This window comes from Bos grunniens, chromosome 2 (genome assembly GCF_055505025.1).
Source record: "Bos grunniens cultivar Pamir isolate PY7600 chromosome 2, Bosgru_T2T1.0, whole genome shotgun sequence".
NCBI classification, from domain to species: Eukaryota; Metazoa; Chordata; class Mammalia; order Artiodactyla; family Bovidae; genus Bos; species Bos grunniens.
Window position 1 is genome coordinate 13,127,023 of NC_141166.1, and position 20,850 is coordinate 13,147,872.

The 20,850-nt window shown below is 48.0% G+C and overlaps 2 long non-coding RNA genes and 1 pseudogene across 2 annotated transcripts; 2 read left to right on the forward strand and 1 right to left on the reverse strand.

Annotated features, from left to right (window-relative positions):
• LOC147377550 (cytochrome c-like) overlaps positions 1-8,900 on the forward strand; it is a 41,986-nt pseudogene extending 33,086 nt beyond the window's left edge.
• A 750-nt stretch (positions 8,901-9,650) lies between these two features.
• On the reverse strand, positions 9,651-12,014 carry LOC147377551 (uncharacterized). Its single transcript, XR_015150611.1, has 2 exons — positions 11,500-12,014; positions 9,651-10,012 (listed from the first exon to the last, which is right to left on the reverse strand). It is a non-coding gene; the product is annotated as an uncharacterized LOC147377551 (long non-coding RNA).
• Positions 12,015-12,294: 280 nt separating this feature from the next.
• On the forward strand, positions 12,295-17,499 carry LOC147377552 (uncharacterized). Its single transcript, XR_015150605.1, has 3 exons — positions 12,295-13,365; positions 14,445-14,640; positions 16,754-17,499. It is a non-coding gene; the product is annotated as an uncharacterized LOC147377552 (long non-coding RNA).
• The last annotated feature ends 3,351 nt before the right edge of the window (positions 17,500-20,850 follow it).

Here is a 20,850-nt window from a genome sequence, read left to right on the forward strand (position 1 = left end):
TTCCTGGTGGTTCAGTGGTTAAACCTTTGCTTTCCAATGCAGAGGGTCCAGGTTCGATCCCTGGATGAGAAGCTAGGATCTCACTTCCCTGTGACCAAAACACCAAAACACAAAACAATATTGTAGCAAATTTAATAAAGACATTAAAATGGTCCACATCAAAAAAAAAATCCTTAAAAAGTTGTGGAGAGAGTGGACAGCTGACTTGTATCTGGAAATTTTGTATCACACGTGACCAAGGAACAATTTAAAAGTGGGTGATGTTGAGAAGGGCAAGATGATTTCTCAGAAGTGTACCCAGTGCCACACTGTGGAAACAGGGATAAGCACTGGACTGGGCCAAACCCCCGTGCTCTGCTTGGGTGAAATGCAGTTCAGGCCCCTAGACTCTCTTATGCAGAGGCTCACAAGAACAAAGGCATCACTGGGAAGAAGAGACATCGACGGAGTAAGAGAATCGTATGTAGTACATCCTTGGAACAAAAATAACCTTCACTACTGGCATTAAGAAGGCAGAAGAGCAAACTTGATTTCTGTTGTTGATCAGCTGTTAAGTCGTTTCCAACTCTTTGTGACCCCATGGACTGCAGCAGGCCAGGCTTTCCTGGAGTTTGCTTAAACTCCATCTCCTGGAGTTTGCTTAAACTCATGTCCATGGAATTGGTGATGCCATCCAACCATCTCATCCTCTGCCACCCTCTTCTCCTCCTGCCTTGAATGTTTCCCAGCATCAGGGTCTTTTCCAATGAATCGACTCTTCACATCAGGTGGCCAAAGTATTGGAACTTCAGCTTTAGCATCAGTACTTCCAATGAATATTCAGCATTAATTTCCTTTAGGATTGACTGGTCTGATCTCCTTGTTGTCCAAAGGATTCACACGAGTCTTCTCACAAGATCTTGTGGATCTCACAAGCATCAGTTCTTCAGCGCTTAGTCTTATTTATGGTTCAACTCTCACATCCTACTGGAAAAACCATAGCTTTGATTATATGGATCTTTGTAGGCAAAGTAATATCTCTGCTTTATAATATGCTGTCTCAGTTAAGTCAGTTCAGTTGCTCAGTTGTGTCCAACTCTTTGTGACCCCATGAACCACAGCATGCCAGGCCTCCCTGTCTATCACCAACTCCCAGAGTCCACCCAAACCTATGTCCATTGTGTCAGTGATGCCATCCAACCATCTCATCCTCTGTTATCCCCTTCTCCTCCTGCCTTCAATCTTTCCCAGCATCAGGGTCTTTTCAAATGAGTCAGCTCTTCACATCAGTTGGCCAAAGTATTGGAGTTTCAGTGGCAGCATCATTCCCTCCAAAGAAATCCCAAGCATGATCTCCTTCAGAATGGACTGGTTGGATCTCCTTGCAGTCCAAGGGACTATCAAGAGTCTTCTCCAACACCACAGTTCAAAAGCATCAATTCTTCGGCGCTCAGCCTTCTTCACAGTCCAACTCTCACATCCATACATGACCACAGGAAAAACCATAGCCTTGACTAGACGAACCTTTGTTGGCAAAGTAATGTCTCTGCTTTTGAATATGCTATCTAGGTTGGTCTAGGTTTGACATATTTTTCCTTCCACAGAGCAAGTGTCTTCAAATTTTGTGGCCGTTGTCCACTGTCCGTAGTGATTTTGGAGCCCAAGACAATAAAATCTGCCACTGCTTCCATTTTTCTGCCATCTATTTGCCATGAAGTAATGAGACTGGATGACATGATCTTATTTTTCTGAACATTGAGCTTTAAGCTAGCTTTTTCACTCTTCTCTTTCTTCCTCCTCAAGAGGCTCTTTAGTTCCTCTTCACTTTCTGCCATTAGAATGTTATCATCTGCACACCTGAGGTTGTTGATATTTCTCCCAGCAATCTTGATTCCAGCTTGTGATTCATCCAGCCAGGCATTTCATATGATGTACTCTGCATATAAGTTAAATAAACAGAGTGACAATATACAGGTCCATGTCCAGTTCTAACTGTTGCTTCTTAACCTGGATACAGGTTTCTCAGACTTGATAGCTTATGTCAAGGCAGCTACTTATTTATTACAAAATAGAAATGTCTATGACCTTTTTATATGTACAGTATCTAAATTGATTGCATATACAAGAATTCAGATCATATATTGTAAAGTAATTAGCCTCTAATTAAAATAAATAAATTTAAATTAAAAAAAAGGCTGATAGAATATTTCTGTTGGAATGTCCTGATTTAAATAAGATTGGCTTGTGGATAAATCATGATCAGCTTTTTGAATTTTGATAGTAATTTTGATTCAGCAGGTGGCCAAAAAACTAAAAGAGAAAATGATATTTTAACACTGTTTTCCCTTTGTAAACATATGACTAAATTTGACTGATAATGGTCAACCTTTTACAGAGATGGTGAATGCCATCTCAAAACCTATAGGAGACTGGTTTTATAGTCAGGTCTCTATAACAGGTTATATTAATATATTTAAGTACCAAGGATATCCATTTACTGCTTCACAGAACAGAGAAAGACTCATTTGTGTATTTTAAGTTGTTTTGATTAGCCTGCTTAAGGCAAGGGCTGAAGATAAGCTGGCAGTGTCTAATTTATCTTTTTGATCTTAACTATGTTTATTTCATTAAAATTTGCTGTATCTAAAATGTTCTCTTTTATTTAAGGAAAGGCATTTTAGTGTAGTTTATGTATAATATCAAAAAATATTTCACACACACAAGTTGTGTAACCATCACCAAAATCCAGTTATTGAACATTTCTATCACAGTGAGCTCCCTTATGTTTGTTAGCGGCTAATCCTCACTTCTCCCCTCCCCTACAAAGACACATAATGTCCTAGGCATGCACGGTCTGATTTTGTCACCGTAAGTTTGCCTTTTGTGGACTCTCCATATAAAGGGACTGTTACTGTATATAGTCTTTTGTAGCTGGCTTATTTACATAATAGATCTGAGGTTCATCCATGAGTAGGATAGGTCAGTTGTTCTTCTCTTTTCTTGCTGAGTGATATTCCGCTGGATGGATACTCACATTTATGTATCCACTCAAACTTGATAGACACTCGGGTTATTCTGCATTGTGGCTGTCATGAATAATGCTGCGATAAACATCTGCATATGAACCTCTTTTGTGAACATAGGTTTTTTTTTTGTCTCTCTTAGGGAGATTCCTGAGAATGGAATTGCTGGGTGTTATGATAAGTTTGTGTTTAGCTTTTTAAGAAATTGCCATACTCTTTCCCCAAAGCAACTGTACATTTTACATTCCTACCTGCAGTATAAGAAGGTTTCTGTTTCTCCACGTCTTTAACAACATTTGATATTGTCCTTTAAAAAAAGTATATTCATTCAAGTGGCTGTGAATTGGTATCTCACTGCTGGTTTAGTTTGCATTTACCTCCTGACTAATTTCATTAGTTGAATATGTTAATCATGTTTTATGAGCTAATTAGCCCTTCATGTATTTTCTTTCATGAATGTCTACCCAAGTCTTTAGCCTATTTTAAAATTGGATTGTTTATCTTCTTATTATTAAATTAGAGGTATTCTTGATATATTTTGGGCATAATACCTTAATCAGTATGCTGTTTACAAATATTTCCTCCCAATCTGTGGGCTTGTTTTTAATATCCTTAATGATGTCCTTTGAAATAGTTTTTAAAATTTTGACAAAGGAAATTTGCTGATTTTTTTTCTTTTACTGATCTTCTTCTTGGTCTCTTCCAAAAAGGCAAAGAATTCTTTGCCTAATACAACGTCATAAAGATCTACTCCTTTGTTTTCTTCTGGGAGTTTTATGGTTTTAGCTTTTATATTTAAGTCTTTGATCCATTTAGGGTTAATTTTTGTGTATGGAATGAGGTGAGGGTTTAAGTTCATGTCGGTAGCCCACTGTCCCAACATCATTTCTTGATGGTCAAACGTGCCCTGAGAATTCAACAAGACACTGAATTGTCTTTGTACTTCTGTTAAAAATCAATTCACCATGAATTTCACGGCTCTCTTTATGACTTTCAATTTCTTTTTTTTGAACTATGTGCCTCTCTTGCATCAGTGCCACACTATCTTGATTACTGTGGCTTGATAGTATGTTTCAGAGTCAGGCAGTATTGGTCCTCCAATTTTGTTTTTTTTTTCAAAATTATTTGCTCTATTCTTCATCCTTAAATTTTCCATATAAATTTCAGAGTCAGTTTGTCAATTTCTATAAAAAAAATTGCTAAGTTTTTTTTTTTTTAAATAGGGATTGCATTTAATATGTAGATCAATTTGGGGAAAATTGCCAACTTAACAATATGGAGTCTTTTAGCCCATGGACATGAAATATCTATCCATTTATTTAGATCTTCTTTAATTGATCTCAGCCATGTTTCATAGTGTTCAGCACACAAGCCTTGCCCTTCATTTGTTTAATTTATTCCTAAGTATTTTCTTATTTATGATGCTATTGTGAATGGCCATATGTTCATGTTTTATTTTCACCACTCTGGCTGTTAATTGTCTCAATTTCTTTTTCCTGGAAATGACCTCATTCTGAGACCAGGCAGAATCGGAAAATCAAGAGGGCTTCACGCTCTGTCCCCCAGCCTGACTTTGGAAGACCCAGGTTTCCCAAAGCCCAGACACCAGCTGGTTGCAACTCAGAGTACAGTTAGCCCTGGAGGCCCCAGGTAAATGACAAGGCTGTCCTGTTGGACAAGAGCATGTAGAAAGGTGGGGGCCACAGGAAGTGGACTGCACAGGTGTGGCATTCACAGGGTTTTTGGGATGCAAGCAGACTGCAAATGTGGAGCCCAGGCTCAGGGATGGAACCAGGAGCAGGGCTAGAGGTGGGGATGGTTCCCTAGGTGGGGGATGGCAGGGTGGGGTTGACCACAGAACAGGTCGGTGGGAGGATGCTCTTCCAACAGGACTGCTCATCCAAGGACACATGTGCTCGCCCCCCCCCATGCCTGGCACTGAGCTTGGGGCCAAGCGTGGAGCCGAGCTGGAGACTCTCAGATCCTTAGGGTGCCATCAGGCCTGGAGCACAAGTCGAGGCAGATCCCAGGGTAGGGAGATGGCACTTCCCAAGAAAGGACCGGAAAGGGGCTGAGCTGTACAAAGCACACAGTAAGCACTCGAGAGTTGGTCCCCGCATTGGTTTGACAGGGATTGAGCTCCCCCTCAACAGGAGCAATAAACAGGCTCTGAAAGGCGACGTCATCGCCTGCCAGGCCCCAGCCTCTCCAGCCTTGTCTCTCACTTCAGCTCCACCACTTAACACACGCCCCATCCTCCAGCCACTCCAGATCACGTGCTCTTCCTTGGACGGGCCAAACGCTTCCCAGTCTCTGAGCCTCTGCAGGCACTGTTCCCTCTGTCTGGTGTGCTTTTCCCACCATGACATCCTAACAACGCCCCCTCTTCCTTCCCAGATCAGTGCCACTCTGTGGAGCTTGCCCGACCTCCACAGGCAGGTTCAGACAAGCCCTGCTCCGAGCTCCCTAGACTCCACGCATCTCTGCAGCCATCACCTCTCATTGCACCAGACTTGCCTGCTCTTGTGTGTTCCTCACCCACCAGGCTTAGAGCTGGTGTACCAGGGGTACCAGGGCACAGCTTCTAATGTGCTAAATAAGGGCTCCTGGGCTTTTGAAAGGATGCATGAATGAGGGGTGAATGAAGGCACTGGACCATAGAGAAGTGAAGAGACGCTTGCTGTCATGTCTTATCCTCCTGAAGGGTTAACATCTAAGGTCACCAACCCCTCAGTGACTCAAACAGGGGTTTTCAGGGGCTGGAGATGGCAGGAGAAGGTCTGCCCCTGCCTCTAGGCTGGAAAGTAGTGTCTTTATTATTTCACTAATAATCAGAGAGTGAATGGGTGAATCAGAGAGGTCATCCTCCCTGACCAGTGTCACAAGGCATCACCCTGCCAAGAACCCTGATTTTCAACAGCCACAACCAGCATCTGCGAGGCATCAGAGTGGCCTGGTGGTCACAGGCTCTGTGCACTCATTACCTGCCGGCCCTGTCCTGTGGGGTTCGTATCACCTCACTCAACTCTCTCTGCAAATCAGTGGGGTGTGTACTCATGCTCAAGCTCAGCTGCAAAGTTGTGGCCAACTCCTGTGACCCCATGGACTGTAGCCCGCTAGGCTCCTGTGTCCATGGGATATTCCAGGCAAGGATACTGGAATGGGTTGCCATTCCCTTCTCCAGGGGATCTTCCCGACCCAGACAAATTCTTGACCAGTGTGCCACCAGGGCTTCCCTGCCCACCCTCACTTTTATTTCGGTTTTGTTGGGCTTAGTTTTCTCCATACAAAAGAAATATCTGCTCATCTCATTTTTTTTTTTAAAACAATAGAGAAAATGAGAATCCTCATCATTCCATGCTGTGATTCCCATTCACAGATGAGGAAACTGAGGCTTGTGGTACCTTCTATACAACACAGCCTTCTTGCCCTGTGGTCAATCAGCTGGGCTCTCTGTCTGCCTGGCGTGAGATTGCAGCTCAGTGCCTCACAGGGGAAACCATGGCCCTAGGGTGGGCTTGGGCAGCTGGCAACAACTGGCTCATTGGTAGAGATTTTTCTTCAGGGTTGGTGCTTAGAAATCAATATTTACTTGTGCCGTACATCGTGGCACCTGCCTCCCCGCTCAGGGATGGCAGAGAAGAGCAATAATCTTGACAAAATCTAAATAGCGTTGTTTCAAGTGAACTGGAGAGGCGTCTTTGTACATTGGGTTCCCGGGGAGTCCATAAATCTGAGACTGATGAATTACCTGGGCAGGTGCCTCTGCCACTGGCATCCTCGCTGAAGACCAGAAAGTGGGATAATTACTTCTCTGGCACTGGTTGTCGAGAGTGAGCTGGCCCATTTTTCTCTTTTATTACCACTGAATTTCAGGAAAGTGTCTGCAGGATCCCCCTCCCTGCCCCCCTTTTCTAAATGTTGGATTTATTTGATGATTCCACCAGGCCTGGTGGGCGGGAGCCGGAGCAAGGGGGCCAGAGCGAGCCCTGCAGGGAGGAGGACTTGGCCCCTAAGCCCCGCCTGCCCGAGGCCTCCGTAAGCGGGTGTGATGGGTGGGTGGCTGGACATCCACCCATTCATAACCGTCATCCCCATCAGTGGTGCCATAAATTTTCCTTCCTTCCCTTCCCCTTGCTCTGTGGGCTGGCTGTGCCCAAGTCAAGGCAGCAGAAGTGGGCTGAGATGAAGGTTTTCTTAGCCTTGGGAAATTTCTCTGAGCAGCCACAGACAAAGCTGAAATTTGAGGTTCAGTTGCTAAAGGAAAATGGGAGAATTGGCTGCCAGGGGTGGGGGGGTGGGGGGGGACACTGGCAGACCTGCCCAACTCAGGTGTGTAGATGAGGGTGTTTCTGGAAGTTGGGGGGTAGTGTTATGTGAGGGGAAAGAGTCCATTCTATCCTCTCCACCTTCTCTCCTGCCCCCAAGACCTGCTTTCCAACTCCATCCTTCTCAACCTTGACATTGATATGTGGGTTTTTTTGTTGCCTTAATTTGGATCTCTCAAAGTGTCCTCTGGATCATCTCTTAACTCTGGGATGCCTCATACTAGGGGGACTCTCTGAACATTTAGATAATTAGGTAATGTTTACATTAACAGAACCTTATGCATCTGTGGTAACCACTGCTGAAACTCCTTGTTTATTCACTTACTCAATATTTACTGGCTTCTCACTCTGTGATAGAATCTGTGCTATGAGGGTAGGGACACCACAGAGAGAAGAATCAGATAGAGTTCCCACCCTGCTGGAGCTTAGACTGCAGTGAGAGCAGACAGTATATAAAGTCAATCGTCTATTGCATGTTTTATAGCTCAAGTAAGGGGTCAGGGAAGACTGTCTTGAGGAAGTAATGAATGGGTGTTTCTCACATAAGAGGGAAGAAAAAAGGCATTCTAGGCAAAGAGAACAGCATGTGCAAAGGTCCTGGGGCGGGCAGGTTAGCATGACCAGGAGGCAAGTGTGACTGGAGCAGATAAAGTGAGGGGGCTGGCGTAAAGTGAGCCTGGAACAACGTTGGGCCCAGTCTGGGGAGGGCCATATAGGTCGTGTTGAGAAGTTCTGTCTCTCCAGTTAGGGCTTCAGGAAGCCTTCAGAGGACATTTGAACAGGGAAGTATGGGTCCTAAAGTCAGGCAGCCTCGTGGACCCTTCTCCACTTCTAGAGAGAGCTAAGGCCACCACAGTTCTTTGCTGTCTTTGACCAGCTGTGTTCCTTGGGATCCCACACATTTGAATTTAGACATGACATAGCCAGATTCACTGCAGCACGCAGGGGAAGAAAGAGTCCAGAGTGAAGCCTTGGATGCTGTGATGACCCCAATTCACACCCCTGGGGTTGAGGCCCAGGCCCTGGACACATCTTGACTGCTAACGTCCTTCTCTTGGCGGCTGCTCTGACCATGTGCATGGATGGAATCACCCTGTCTCCCTTGCCTCTCCCTTTGTGTTCTGTGCTATCTTGAACAGAAGGATGGGGTGGGCTTGAAGCTGGCTAGGAGTTTGGGTAGGAGTTCAGCCCACCTCACCTGTATTATGACCTGCAGTCCATGACCATGGATGATGCTATGCTAATAGTTGGAGTAATGGGGCCATCATCCTCTGCCCTTCCCCATTTTACTACTGGCTCTTCAGTAGGACCCACCACACCATTGGGACTATTGTCCAGAAGCGTTTGCTGTCATTTCTCTCTCTCCACCTTCTCTTATTTAAGGGAGAAGCAGTGGCTTGTCTGATGAGCAAGTTTAATCGGCATTGTCATTATGTAATCCACACAATTAGATTGGATTCGTCTAATTGGACCAGCGATACTGGCCGACTCGTGGACCGTGGTGCAGGGAAATGTTCTCTGTTTGGTACCAGACAACGTGGGTCCACTTCTGGGCTTTGCCCCTCACTAGCTGAGTCATCTTAGTCAAGTGACTTCACCTCTCTGAGCCTCTCCTGTGAAGGGTGGGTGGGGTTGTCCAGAACAAAATATGCTGAGAGCTGTGAGGGGGGGTGCGGACTGCAGGGGGCATGGTGTGAGAGTTCAGAATAACCCTGGTGTCCCCTGGCTCTGTGCCTGTTTCACTGATAACGTCTTTTAACAGTCATGTCAGTACTTTGTGTTACTGTGAACTTTGTGTCTATAATGTTGCTCAGGCTCCAAATCAATAAAGCTCCAATCAAAACGGCTTGGATCCTAATGGAATTCATTACTGCACGTGATGAGAATCCAGGAGTGAATGAGGTTACAGATGCGGTTGATTCCACAGCCCAAGGGCTATTTTAGGATTTTAGGAGAATTCAGAAAGGGATCCCAGCAAGCTGTCAGCAGGATCCAAGGGAGGGGGAGAGGGGAGAGGGTAACGCCAGGTACTCATTATCGAAACTTGTGTTCCATGACTTTAGGCAAACCTTTCTCCCTCAGTGAGCCTCAGTTTCCCCATGCGCACAATTGGACAATAACACCCCCGACCCCCACAGGTTGTCAGGGGCTTGATGAGATTATCCGAGTGAACCCTTTTGTGTGGTGTGTGGTGCCCGGCAGGCAGCGAGCACTCGGTAAATAGCTCATTGCCAGTGCTGTTGCTGTGGTTGATGTGCGACGGTTGTTATGTGGGTGATTCCGCTTGCTCTGTGTTGCCCCTGGATGCGGAGCTGGGATCTTCAAGAGGAACCCCTGGGAGACAGAGTTCAGGAGAAGGGACTTTCTGATCAGGAGAGCTGTCTGGCACAGGTTAGTGGGCAGTGCCCCTCCCTAGAGATGTGGGAGGCACGGCCAGGCCGGTCCGGGAGGAAGACCCTGTGGCAGAGACCCAGGCCCCAGTGGAAGGGCTTCCAGCCTGGGTTAGGGACATTCAGGTGGATGAACCAATGATGGAAGCAAAGAGCACAGTCACAGCTTCTGAGCACACAGGGGGCATGAAAATAGCCTCTCTGGATACAACTGGACTCCTTGCCCAGCTGGTAGCCGGTGCCTCCTAGCATTAGGCCTCAGCAAAGCCACTGGACACGGGATCAGTTCTCTCTGTTGACAGAGGCCTTGCTGTCAGTCCATGTGCAGGGGGACGGGGAGCGCCCAGCCCCCCTCCCCTGGACAATGCCCTGTGAGCCAGCCAGTCCTGACCCTGCCTCTTCCAATCACTTAACCTATCTGAGTCTCAGTCTCCCTTTCTGTAAAAGGGGAGCTAGATCCACTTCGTATTTCTGCTGGGCCTTGAATGAGTTTATACGAAGCAAGTCCATCAACAGGTGTGCTTTGAATGATGACTATATGCCAGCACTATAGTCATGAGTTAGGCTCGATAGTTTAGTTGCTAAGTCGTGTCCAACTCTTTTGTGACCCCATGACTGTAGCCCACCAGGCTCCTCTGTCCATGGAATTGTCCAGGAAAGAAAACTGGAGTGGTTTGCCATTTCCTTCTCCAGGGAATCTTCCTGACCCAGGGATCAAGCCTGCATCTCCTGCATTGGCAGGTGGATTTTTACCACTGAACCACCTGGGAAGCTCTATAGGGACATAGAATAGGGACCTAGCAGTGGAGGCCTCGTAGAGTTGCAGTGAGGTTTGGCTGAATCACTAGATGTAAAGCATTTAGCATGGTGCCTGCCCCTCAGGCCCAAAGACACAGAGAGAGTAGCACTTAGGGTTTGGGGCAATGCTCCTTGGACATAACTCCCCAGGGAAGTTCTTTTAAAAACTTCAGGTTCAGGACCCCCAGCGCTGGAGATGCTGTTGCAGCAGCTGTGAGTGGGGCCCAGGGACCTGAGTCTTTAATGAGCTTCCCAGGGGAGGCTGCCGCCGGGGTTCTTTGGCCTGGGGTTTGGGAACCAGCACAGCAGGGATGCAGAGCTGAATGAAGCAGAGCTGCTGTCCTGATGGAGCACAGGGGCTGGAGGGGAGATGCCCGCTTGTGAGGAGCTCCAGTGTGAGGCTGAGTGAGGCACCAGCTCTGGAGCTAAGAGGCCTGCATTTGAGTCCCAGCTCCCACCACTCTCCTGCTGGGTGACTTGGCCACATCCCCCAGCCTTGGTTTCCTCTTCTGCAAAATGGGGTCAGTGCAGTTGGCTGTTAGGGCAAGAGGGGCCACCCCACTCGAAGGATCGGCCCAGGGTGACTCTTGTAGGACAGTAGGTCTCCGGTCCCTACCTTCTCCCCCCAGTCCCCCTCTGAACGACCTCACAGACTTGCCATGTCCCCACCTTCTCTTCTCGGACCCTCTCTGAATGACCTCATAGACATGCCAGCGTCTGTCCCACACCTCCTGAGAGGTGGAAAGGGACTGCCCTCGCCCCTGGGTCCTGAATCTCTGCGGGAGGAAAGCCACCTGCTGGGTGGCAATGTCGGGTGGGCACTGGGCCCTGGGGCCTCTGGCTGGCCCCACTCCTGCAGGAACGTGGGGAACCTGAAACTAAGGCCTGTGCAGATGGAGCATCTGAGTGCCCCCTGCCCCCCAGCACCTCGTTTTCCCCTGCACAGTCATGTGGCCTGCCCACGGCCTTTGACTTTCTCACCTGGGAGGGAGTTTGGGGGTGATTGCGGCTGCTGGAGTGGGTGGGGAGGGAGGAGGCCCTGACCTCCCCAGAGTCAATCAGCAAGTCGATGCCAGTGGGGCTCCCGGTTTCTTCGAGGCTCCTCATCAGTGCCAGACCCTCCTTTCTGGGCTGCGTCCTGAGGGGACAAGACTGACAGCGGCCACAGCTTATGTTCGCATCTTTCCACGAGGGCTCTGTGCTCTCTCATCTCCACCGTCTCAGTTAGCATCAGGGCAGCTTTTACCAGGAGATCTCCTTTCGGGAGTGACATACAACGTGTTTGAAAGGAAGTGCAGTTTCCATTTTCTCCCCCTCTTACCCACCACAGTGCATTTCCATTTCAATCGAGACTGTTTTCTTTTTGAGCATCACATTTCAGAAGCCTCAGCATTAAAGACCAGCTGGAAATGCCGTTTGGAGCTGTCCTTTCCCAGAACCTTCCTGCTCCCCCTCCCCACCTCTCAGTGGGCTGGTCTCTTCCTGACCTTTGCTCCCTTGAAAAGAAGGGCTTGAGTCCACTTCTATCTGCCTTGAAGCCTCTTAACCACCTACTCCGACCGCCTGCAGGCCCCCAGGTGAAGATGGTGGTAAAAAGTGGCCCAGGAGTTGCCAATGAACTGGAATGTATGATTGGTATAAGTTGAATTGTGTTGCTCCAAAAAGATGTGTGGATGTGAACATTGGACCATAAAGAAGGCTGAGTGCTGAAGAATTGATGCTTTTGAACTGTGGGGCTGAAAAAGACCCTTCAAAGTCCCCTGGATAGCAAGGAGATCAAATTAGCCAATCCTAAAGGAAATTAACCGTGAATATTCATTGGAAGGACTGATACTGAAGCTGAAGCTCCAACACTTTGGCCACCAGATGTGAAGATAAGACTCATTGGCAAAGACCCTGATGCTGGGAAAGACTTAAGGCTAAAGGAGAAGGTGGCAGGAGAGGATGAGATGGTTGGATGGCATCACTGACGCAGTGGACATGAGTTTGAGCAAACTCTGGGAGATAGTGAAGGACAGGGAAGCTTGGCATGCTGCAGTCCATGGGGTCACAAAGGGTCAGACACAACTGAGCGACTGAACAACACCACAAAGATATATGTGGGTCACACCCTTAGTTCCTCAGAATGTCGCCTTTCTTGAAAATTGGATCTTTCCAGAGGGAAAGTTAAAATGAGATTCTTAGGGTGGGCTCTAGTCCAGTATAACTGGTGCCCTTACATAAAGGGGCAATTTGGACACAGACACAGGAGAAGACGATGTCATGAGACACAGGGAGAAGACGGCGGTAAGCCAAGGCATGCCTGAAGCTATTGGAGGCCTCAGGAACAAATCTCTCTCTAGAGTCTTCAAGGGAGCATGGCCCTGCTGACACCTTGATATGGACGTCTGGCTTCTAGAACTGAGACAGTAGATCCTATTTTAAGCCACCCAGTTGGTTGCATTTTGTTACAGCAGCCCCAGCGAACTAATACAGAGATGATGACAAGGTGGTGAGACGGGTGAGGGCTTGAGGCTGGGAAGGGGCCGCCTGGGGCTGCATTTCCCAGGCCTTCTGCATGTAGGCTGGGGCCACATGACCAGCTCTCACCAGTGGGTTAGGAGAAGTGATGCGAACGTTACTTCTGGTTGAAGTGATTCAGAAGCAGGTGTATCCTCCCCACTCTCTCTTTCCCCTCTGCCGGCTGGAAAAAGAGCAGTCTGAGGCCTTGGAGGAGGGATAGAGCCTTGAGATGGAAGGAGCTGGGGCTCTGAATCACCATGCGGAGGAAAGTTGCCTGCTGAAGGCAGTATCCGAGCTCTGAGAACATGTGGCAGAGGAGGCGATGATATGCATGGTTTAGAAAAAGTAAGAAGTAACCAGTGGGAAGGGGCAAAGCGCACCAGGCAGGGGAGACAGCATATGCAGAGGCCCAAGGGACAGTACTGAGCCCTGGGGACCTTCAGTAGGTTATGTGGTTAGGGTGTATCCTGTGACGGGGAGAGAGGTGAAGGGGAGCTGGGTCCTGGGTAGGCTGGGTGCCATGTGGGAGAATTTGGGAAGTGTGCTGAGTCCACTGGGTGGCCAGTGAAAGCTTTTGAGCAGAAGGACCATGCCGACTTGTGCATTTGAAAGGGACCTCTGGCTCTCAGTGTGGGGCTGGGTTGGAGGAGGAGAGATAAGAAGCAGCAAGACCAGGAGGGAGGCTGGCCCAGAGTACTGGGAGAAAGGGTTGGGGGGACAGGCTGAGGCAGAGGGGATGGAGGTGGCTTTTAGGATAATTCAGGTTTTAGAGTCAACAGGTCTTGGTGATTGATTTCAAGGGAGGGTGAGGAAAAGGGAGGGATAAAGAATGGTACGTTGGGCTTCCCTGGTAGTTCAGCTGGTAAAGAATCCGCCTGCAATGCAGGAGACCCTGGTTCAATTCCTGGGTCAGGAAGATCCTTTGGAGAAGGGATTGACTACCCACACCTGTATTCACAGGCTTCCCTGGTGGCTTAGTTGGTAAAGAATCCACCTGCAATGTGGAAGGCCTGGGTTTGATCCCTGGGTTGGAAAGATACCCTGGAGGAGGGCATGGCAACCCAATCCAGTACTCTTGTCCAGAGAGTCCCATGGACAGAGGAGCCTGGTGAGCTACAGTCTCTGGGGTTGCAAGGAGTGGGACATGACTGAGCACGGCACAGCACAAAGGATGAAGTGCAGGTTTCAGGCTGGAGGACGGTGGGGCCATTGCTGAGATACCGGGACCCAGGGCTTGGACAGTGGCTCTGTTCTGGCCCTGGTCTCAGTTTCCCCAGTTGCAGTCTTATGTCCAGAATTGCAGATATAGGTGATAGATCAATAGCTGGATGGATTAGACAAGGGGCACAGCAAGAGCAAATTCTCAGAGGTGGGAAGTTTAGTAGGGGACAGTTTTACTTGTGTAACATCTGTCTCTTCCACAGGCAGGGGCAGTCATGCCTGTCTTGCTCACCTCTGCACTATTAACTCCAATGGACTTAGCCTGGCACATACCAGATACTCAATTAATGGTCATGAATGAATGAAAAAAAAAAATCAACAAAGTGCTGTGATTTGGCTGCAGTCTGGAGAACTGGTCGGGACTCCTGGGGTGGTGGAATGGAGATCTTGAGTTCCAAGGTGAGTTCATTTCTCATTCCTTTGGTGATGGGTTTTGAGTCGAGGCTAGGTCTAAAAAGAAAGGGGCTTTCCGGATGGCTCAATGATAAAGAATCCACCTGCAATACAGGAGACATAAGAGACTCAGATTCAGTCCCTGGGTTGGGAAGATCCCCTGGACGAGGAAATGGCAACCCACTCCAGTATTCTTGCTTGGAGAATCCCATTGACAGAGGAGCCTGGTGGGCTATAGTCCATGGGGTTGCAAAGAGTCAGACACGACTGAGCTACTGATTTTGACCCAAGATTTTGGGTCAAAATCTTGCTTGACCATGGCTCTGAATAAGTTACTTAACTTCTCAGCACCTCAGTTTCTTCATTTATAAACTGGAGATGTATCTCATGCCATTGTTATGAGGATAAATGAATTCGTGTGTGTAAGATGCCCGCTTAGAGCAGTGCAGGATACACAGAAAGCTCTGAGCACTAGCTCGTTCTAGTGATCTGTCACTCCTCCTCCTTCCTCTCTTTTCCTCTTCCTCCTCCCTCCTCTCCTTCCCCCTTAGACTTGCTATTTAACTGCTCTAAGCTTTGGTTCATTCATCCTGTAGATGGTAACACCAACCCCACAGGCTTACTAAATGGATTGAATGTGATAGTTCATTAGAAAGACTTGGTGCACAGTGGGTACCTAATAATTGCTGGTTCACACAATCGGCGCTGGGCTGACATAAGCCAGCTTTGCCTCCAGAAGGGCAGGTAAGATGCTGGGGGAAACCTTTTCCACCAGTTTTGCTCTGGGCAAGAGAAATGGAAAAGTTGCTAATTCTGAAGAGTAAATGTCAGAGGCTTGGGAAGGATTTTGAGGTTCTGAAAATAAACATCGGGAAGGGAAGGAGGAAGGAGGGAGAGAAAGGAGGGCACGGAGATGAAGGCGAGCCAGGATGAGAGGCAGAGAAGAGATGTCCAGACTGCGTGAGAGAGAGAGGGAGAGCTCCGTGTTTGCCCCCAGATTCTGGGATGAAGAGCTGAGCAAGCAGGTGGCTGCTGAAACAGACACTCTCATGGTTGGCTGAAGGATGCCACTGGACAGAGCAGCTCTGCTCTGCCATCAAGTGAATTGAACAGGGCCAGCTAATCAAGGGGTAAAGAATCCGCCTGCAGTGCAGAAGACCTGGGTTCGATCCCTGGGCTGGGAAGGAATCCCTTCCATTCCTGGAGGAGGAAATGGCAACCCACTCCAGTATTCTTGCCTGGAGAATTCCATGGACTGAGGAGACTGGCGGGCTATAGTCCGTGGAGTCGCAAAGAGTTGCACATGACTGAGCAACTAACATACACAGTTACTTAGAGGTAAAGAATCTGCCTGCCAAGCAGGAGACTCGGGTTCAATCCCTGGGTTGGGTAGATCCCCTGGATAAGAAGATGGAAAGCTGTTCCAGTATTCTTGCCTGGATAATCCCATGCAGAGCAAAGTTTGTGTCCATGGGGTCTGAAAGAGTCAGATCTGACTCAGCAACTAAACCACCACCACCACCACAGCTAAACAGCGGGGTTTGATTTGGCAGATAGGTGTGGAGCAGGTATAGAGCTGGGCTTTATATACCTGTTCCACATGGTTCATGGGTGAATTTAGAAAATGAGTTAAGAGTGCTCGTCTCTGTGTCACACACACTAGTATTGCAAGAAATGATGTGCTTTTTCTCCTTCTTGTTCTATATCACATTTTCTTTCCTTTGTCAGAACCCATCAAATTCTACATGAGCCATAGCCAGCTTTCCTCCTTAGATAAATGAAAGTAGTTTGTGATTTTCTGTGAAAGATGCTAGGTTGGTACTTTTATAGGACAATATAGATTTTTGTCTTCTGCCCTTGCTGATGTTAAGTTGGAAGAGTGAAGGCATCTGAAACTCACTTTCTGGGAGTCCTGCTGCCTATGTGCACGGAATTTCCTACTGGGTTTAGCAGGTGCCGATGGAGCTGGTTCCATCAAGGGCACACGGGATGGGCCTGTCACTGCCTCGCAGGCAGGAGCCTTCTTCCCCTGTACGCTTCTGTAGTTTATGAGCAGATAGCATGGTTTTAGCACATTTATAAACATTTGGGTGTCTTCTTCAATCATTTATTTTTTCAGTTATTTTTAGGGGAAAATAAATTGTCTTTACACTCTCGTAAAATCACTGTGCCGCAGCCTTGGACGTGCCCAGCGGATGTGAGTGAACAAGATCTGGAAGAAGCCCTGTGCTGAGAGGCAGCAGTCCCTGGGTTCCAGTTCTGGTGTTACTGAAAGAGTGGGGGAGTCCAGCGGCTTGCCGCTCAAAAGCCAATAAATAGGACAGGTTGGGAGAAAGGAAAGTTTGCTTTATTTCAGATGTGGCAACTGGGTAGGGGGAGGGCAGACATCTGTCCATAGGCTGACTTTTCCCCCCACGGACAGTCAGTGGGCAAAAGTTTTTATAGACAGTGGTGGGGGTGGGGGCTACAGGCAGAAACAGGACAGTCATCTTTGACAGTCATCTCCAGCTGGTCACTGGTAGTCTGACTGATGTCATCTTGATTGTTTCAGCTGCAGTTAATCTTCAGTTCCAGGGTCGGTTTCTTTTTTCCCATTTCTTTGAGGCCAGTTCTTGGAACTGTGGCAGCTTATGGTGTGGATACAGTCTGGTCATCACGTAGTTAACTTCTTCCACCGGGGGTTTCAGTATCTACAAGACAGCTCACCGGATATGGCTCAGAACACTATCTATAGCCCTTGAGAAGGAACTAAAGGTCCTCGATGATGCTTCATGACTACATGATTATTATTCGGTCTCTTTTGACTGTTTTCCTTTGTTTTTGTATGTTCTCATTTCTCTGATTAAACTTATTCGTTGACAAAAGTTTTCCTTGGGCAACCGGCAGGCAGAGGGAGTTGGGGGAGGGGCAAGGACCATAGGGTCTTGCTCCATGTCATTGAATGGGCTGAAAGCTTGTTGTGCAGCTTTGGGAAAGTCATTTTCCCTCTCTGGGCCTCAGTCTCTCCTTCATCCATCCTGATATTTATAGTCTGAATGTTCCAGGAGTGTGAAGCTCCAGGCAAAGGGGAGCTCAGAGACTTAATTTATGAAACAAATATGTACTTACTATGTGCCAGGAGGGGCTTCCCTGGTGGCTCAGTAGTAAAGAATCTGCCTGCAATGCAGGAGATAAGGGTTTGATTCCTGGGTCAGGAAGATCCCCTGGAGGAGGGCATGGCAACCCACTCCAGTATTCTTGCCTGGGAAATCCCATGGACAGAGGACCCTGGTAGGCTACAGTCCCTGGGGTCACAAAGAGTTGGACATAACTTAGCAGTCAACAGCAACAATGTGCCAGGAACAAGGCTGTGGTCCCAGGAAAGGAGATCCATTTCTTGGCCTCAAAGAATAGATCTGGAGGGAGGACATTCCCTGGTGAAATGTGAAAAAGTCACTGAAACATACAGAATGGAAGCTCCAAGGTGATGGGGAGCTCTGTTCCTTTTTTTCAGGGCTGCTCCCTCCTCTGTGGGTACCACTGGCCTCTACGCTGCATCTCTCTGGGCAAGGGGGCAGGGCACACCAAGCTGAGCATGGTCTTTCCTTTAGGTCCACTGACCCTCCTGGACACTCTGCCTCTCTCCCACACCAGCCGGTGGCTGATGATGCTGCTGAAGCTTTATAGGCACCTTTAATCTCATAATCAATGCTCTGGGAGGGCAGGGACAGAATTGATTGTGAATGCAGCTCATGTTACCCTGAAAGGCCCAGCCCAGCCAGCCAATCAATGCACCTGCAGCACTGGTGACTACTGCCTCAAATCAATAATGCTTACGAAGTTAGGTGGGAGGGATGCAATTTCTTTTTCCTTCCCTCACATCCTTTCTGGAATAACTGTCTCTCTTGCAAATAAATGCCTTGCACCCCACGTTCCCCTCGGGCCCTGGGAGGCTTTGGAGAGGTCTCCTTTTTAGTGGACCCTGGTGTCTCCGAGCCCTGGACCAAGAGCTTCATACATGGACTTGACTCTCCCCGCAGCAGCCCCTGGGAGGCAGCACTGCCTGGGGCTTGAGTCAATCACATGAGAATGCACAACCAGGAAGCGGCAGGGCCTAGATTTGAACCTGGGACTAAGAGATTAAAAATAATATCACAGAGCATTTATTGAGCCCCTCTCGTGCCTGGGGAAGTGGGCCTGGAGAGAAGGGGCTCTCTGGGCTGGGTCCTGGAGAGCCCTGAGCACTGGTTGCCCTGTGGCCATGGAAGCAGAGGGGCTCCAGCCAGGTGAACAGGAGGGGCAAAGGCAGGGGAGGGGAGGGGTCCCCAGGGCTGGAGGCAAAGGGCTGGCTGGGAGAGGACGCTGGGGAGGAGGCCTAATCCTATGGGGCCTTGCATGCCCAGCCAGGAAGCTTGGGCTCAGCAGTCAGAGAACCTGTGGATTTCAGAAGGTTCTTCCTGGTGGTAAGCTGAACCCTGGCCCCTTTCAGCCTCTTTCTTTTGTTCTAGATTTTCCCCTGAGACCCAGGGAAGTAGATGCATTTGCGTGTCTCCCGGGGACAACCAGAGACATAGCTGCAAGTGACCTTGGATGCCTCCCTTCCTGGTTTAAAATCCTCCATAGACATGGGAACACGTCCCTTCCCACCCTCACTCCTCATTGCGCCTCTGTAGTCAGCCTCCAGGTCATCAGTAAAAATAGGTTACATGTAACACCTGCAGTTCAGAACAGATGTCTGTGTGCTCAGGCTGTGAGCCAGCCCCTCTTCTCACACCGTGCACGCACCCGCTCACGTCACCCTCACAGCATTCCCATCACCACGGTTGATGTCATCCCCGTGTCCCAGGTCTCTGCTTTAACAGCTATGCTCTGTCCCCAGGTGCTTCTCTTTTATGGCATTACTCATTATTCTCTGAGCTTTTACACATGTCAAACCAGTCCATTTATATATATTAAAAAACCAACTATTTAAGTAGCTGGATTATTACAACTTTGGTCCTGGACTCCCTGAGCCTAGAGGATGATATCTATTCATCTCTGACTCCTGTGTACTCGATGCTGCCCTGTGCTCCCCCTACACTAAGCCCTCTGCAAATTCTTCCTCTAGTCCTCCTAGCCACCCCACCCCCAAGAGACCAGTTATCTTCGTTATCCAGTCGAGAACAATGTAACTCAGAGACGCAAAGGGACTTGTCCAAGGTCACACAGCTAGGCAGTGCCAACATTAACAACTGACTCTAGAGCCCTGTTCTGAACTCCTGAGCAGGCAGAGCTCCCTGAGTTTGACTTCCATAAGGGAGAACAGAGGAGGGAGAACAAACTTGTCTTGGGTTCTGATAGCCAGAAACCAAGAGCCCAAAGCCCTCTGTCAGCTTCAAGCTGTTTGGAGGGCAGATGGGCTGAGCCCATGAGATAGCTGCAGCCTGGGTCATGGTTCCGCCCTGGATTATGGCCCTTGTGGTTAAAGGGCTCTGGCTTTGACTTGCCAAGCTTTGTGTCACTTTGAGCTATCTCTCCCAGAACTCTGACAGCCTCCACAGTGGGGCAGGGACTTAATCATCACTGTCCCCTCCTCTGAAAGGCTAGACCAATGCCTCCAGTCACTGCTGCCCCCATCCCTGGCCCTACTGGAGCAGCATCAGAGAGGGAGCTTGTGAGCATAATTCAGTAGATAGACACCTGGTTTGAGGCCTTGCCTGAGTGAGCACTGTATCAGTCAGCATAGGTGAGGCTCTGCTCAGTAACAAACAGTCCCCAGTGGCTTAAATATATGTGTGTGTATATATATATATATTTATTTATGTCACTGACATTTTATTTGTTTCTCTACTAGTTTAACTTATTTTTAATTGAAGTGTATTTCCTTTATAATATTATATTAGTTTCAGGTATACAACACAGTAATTCAATATTTTTATAGATTATACCCCATTTAAAGTTATTACAAACTTTAGGGAAATAATGGCTGTGTTTCCCTATACTGTTCAGTACATCTTTGTTGCTGACTTATTTTTTATAAAAAGTTTTAATCCCATACCTCTCTCTCTCCCTTCTCCCTTCTCCCACTGGTAACCACTAGTTTGTTCTCCATATTTGTGAATCTGTTTCTGTTTTGTTATGTACATTTGTTATATACATTTTGTTGTTTTATTTTTTAGACTCCACATATAAAAACCCAAATATTTATTTCTTGCTAATCCCCCCTGCCTGTTGTGTGTTGGGTGGGGGTGGATCTGC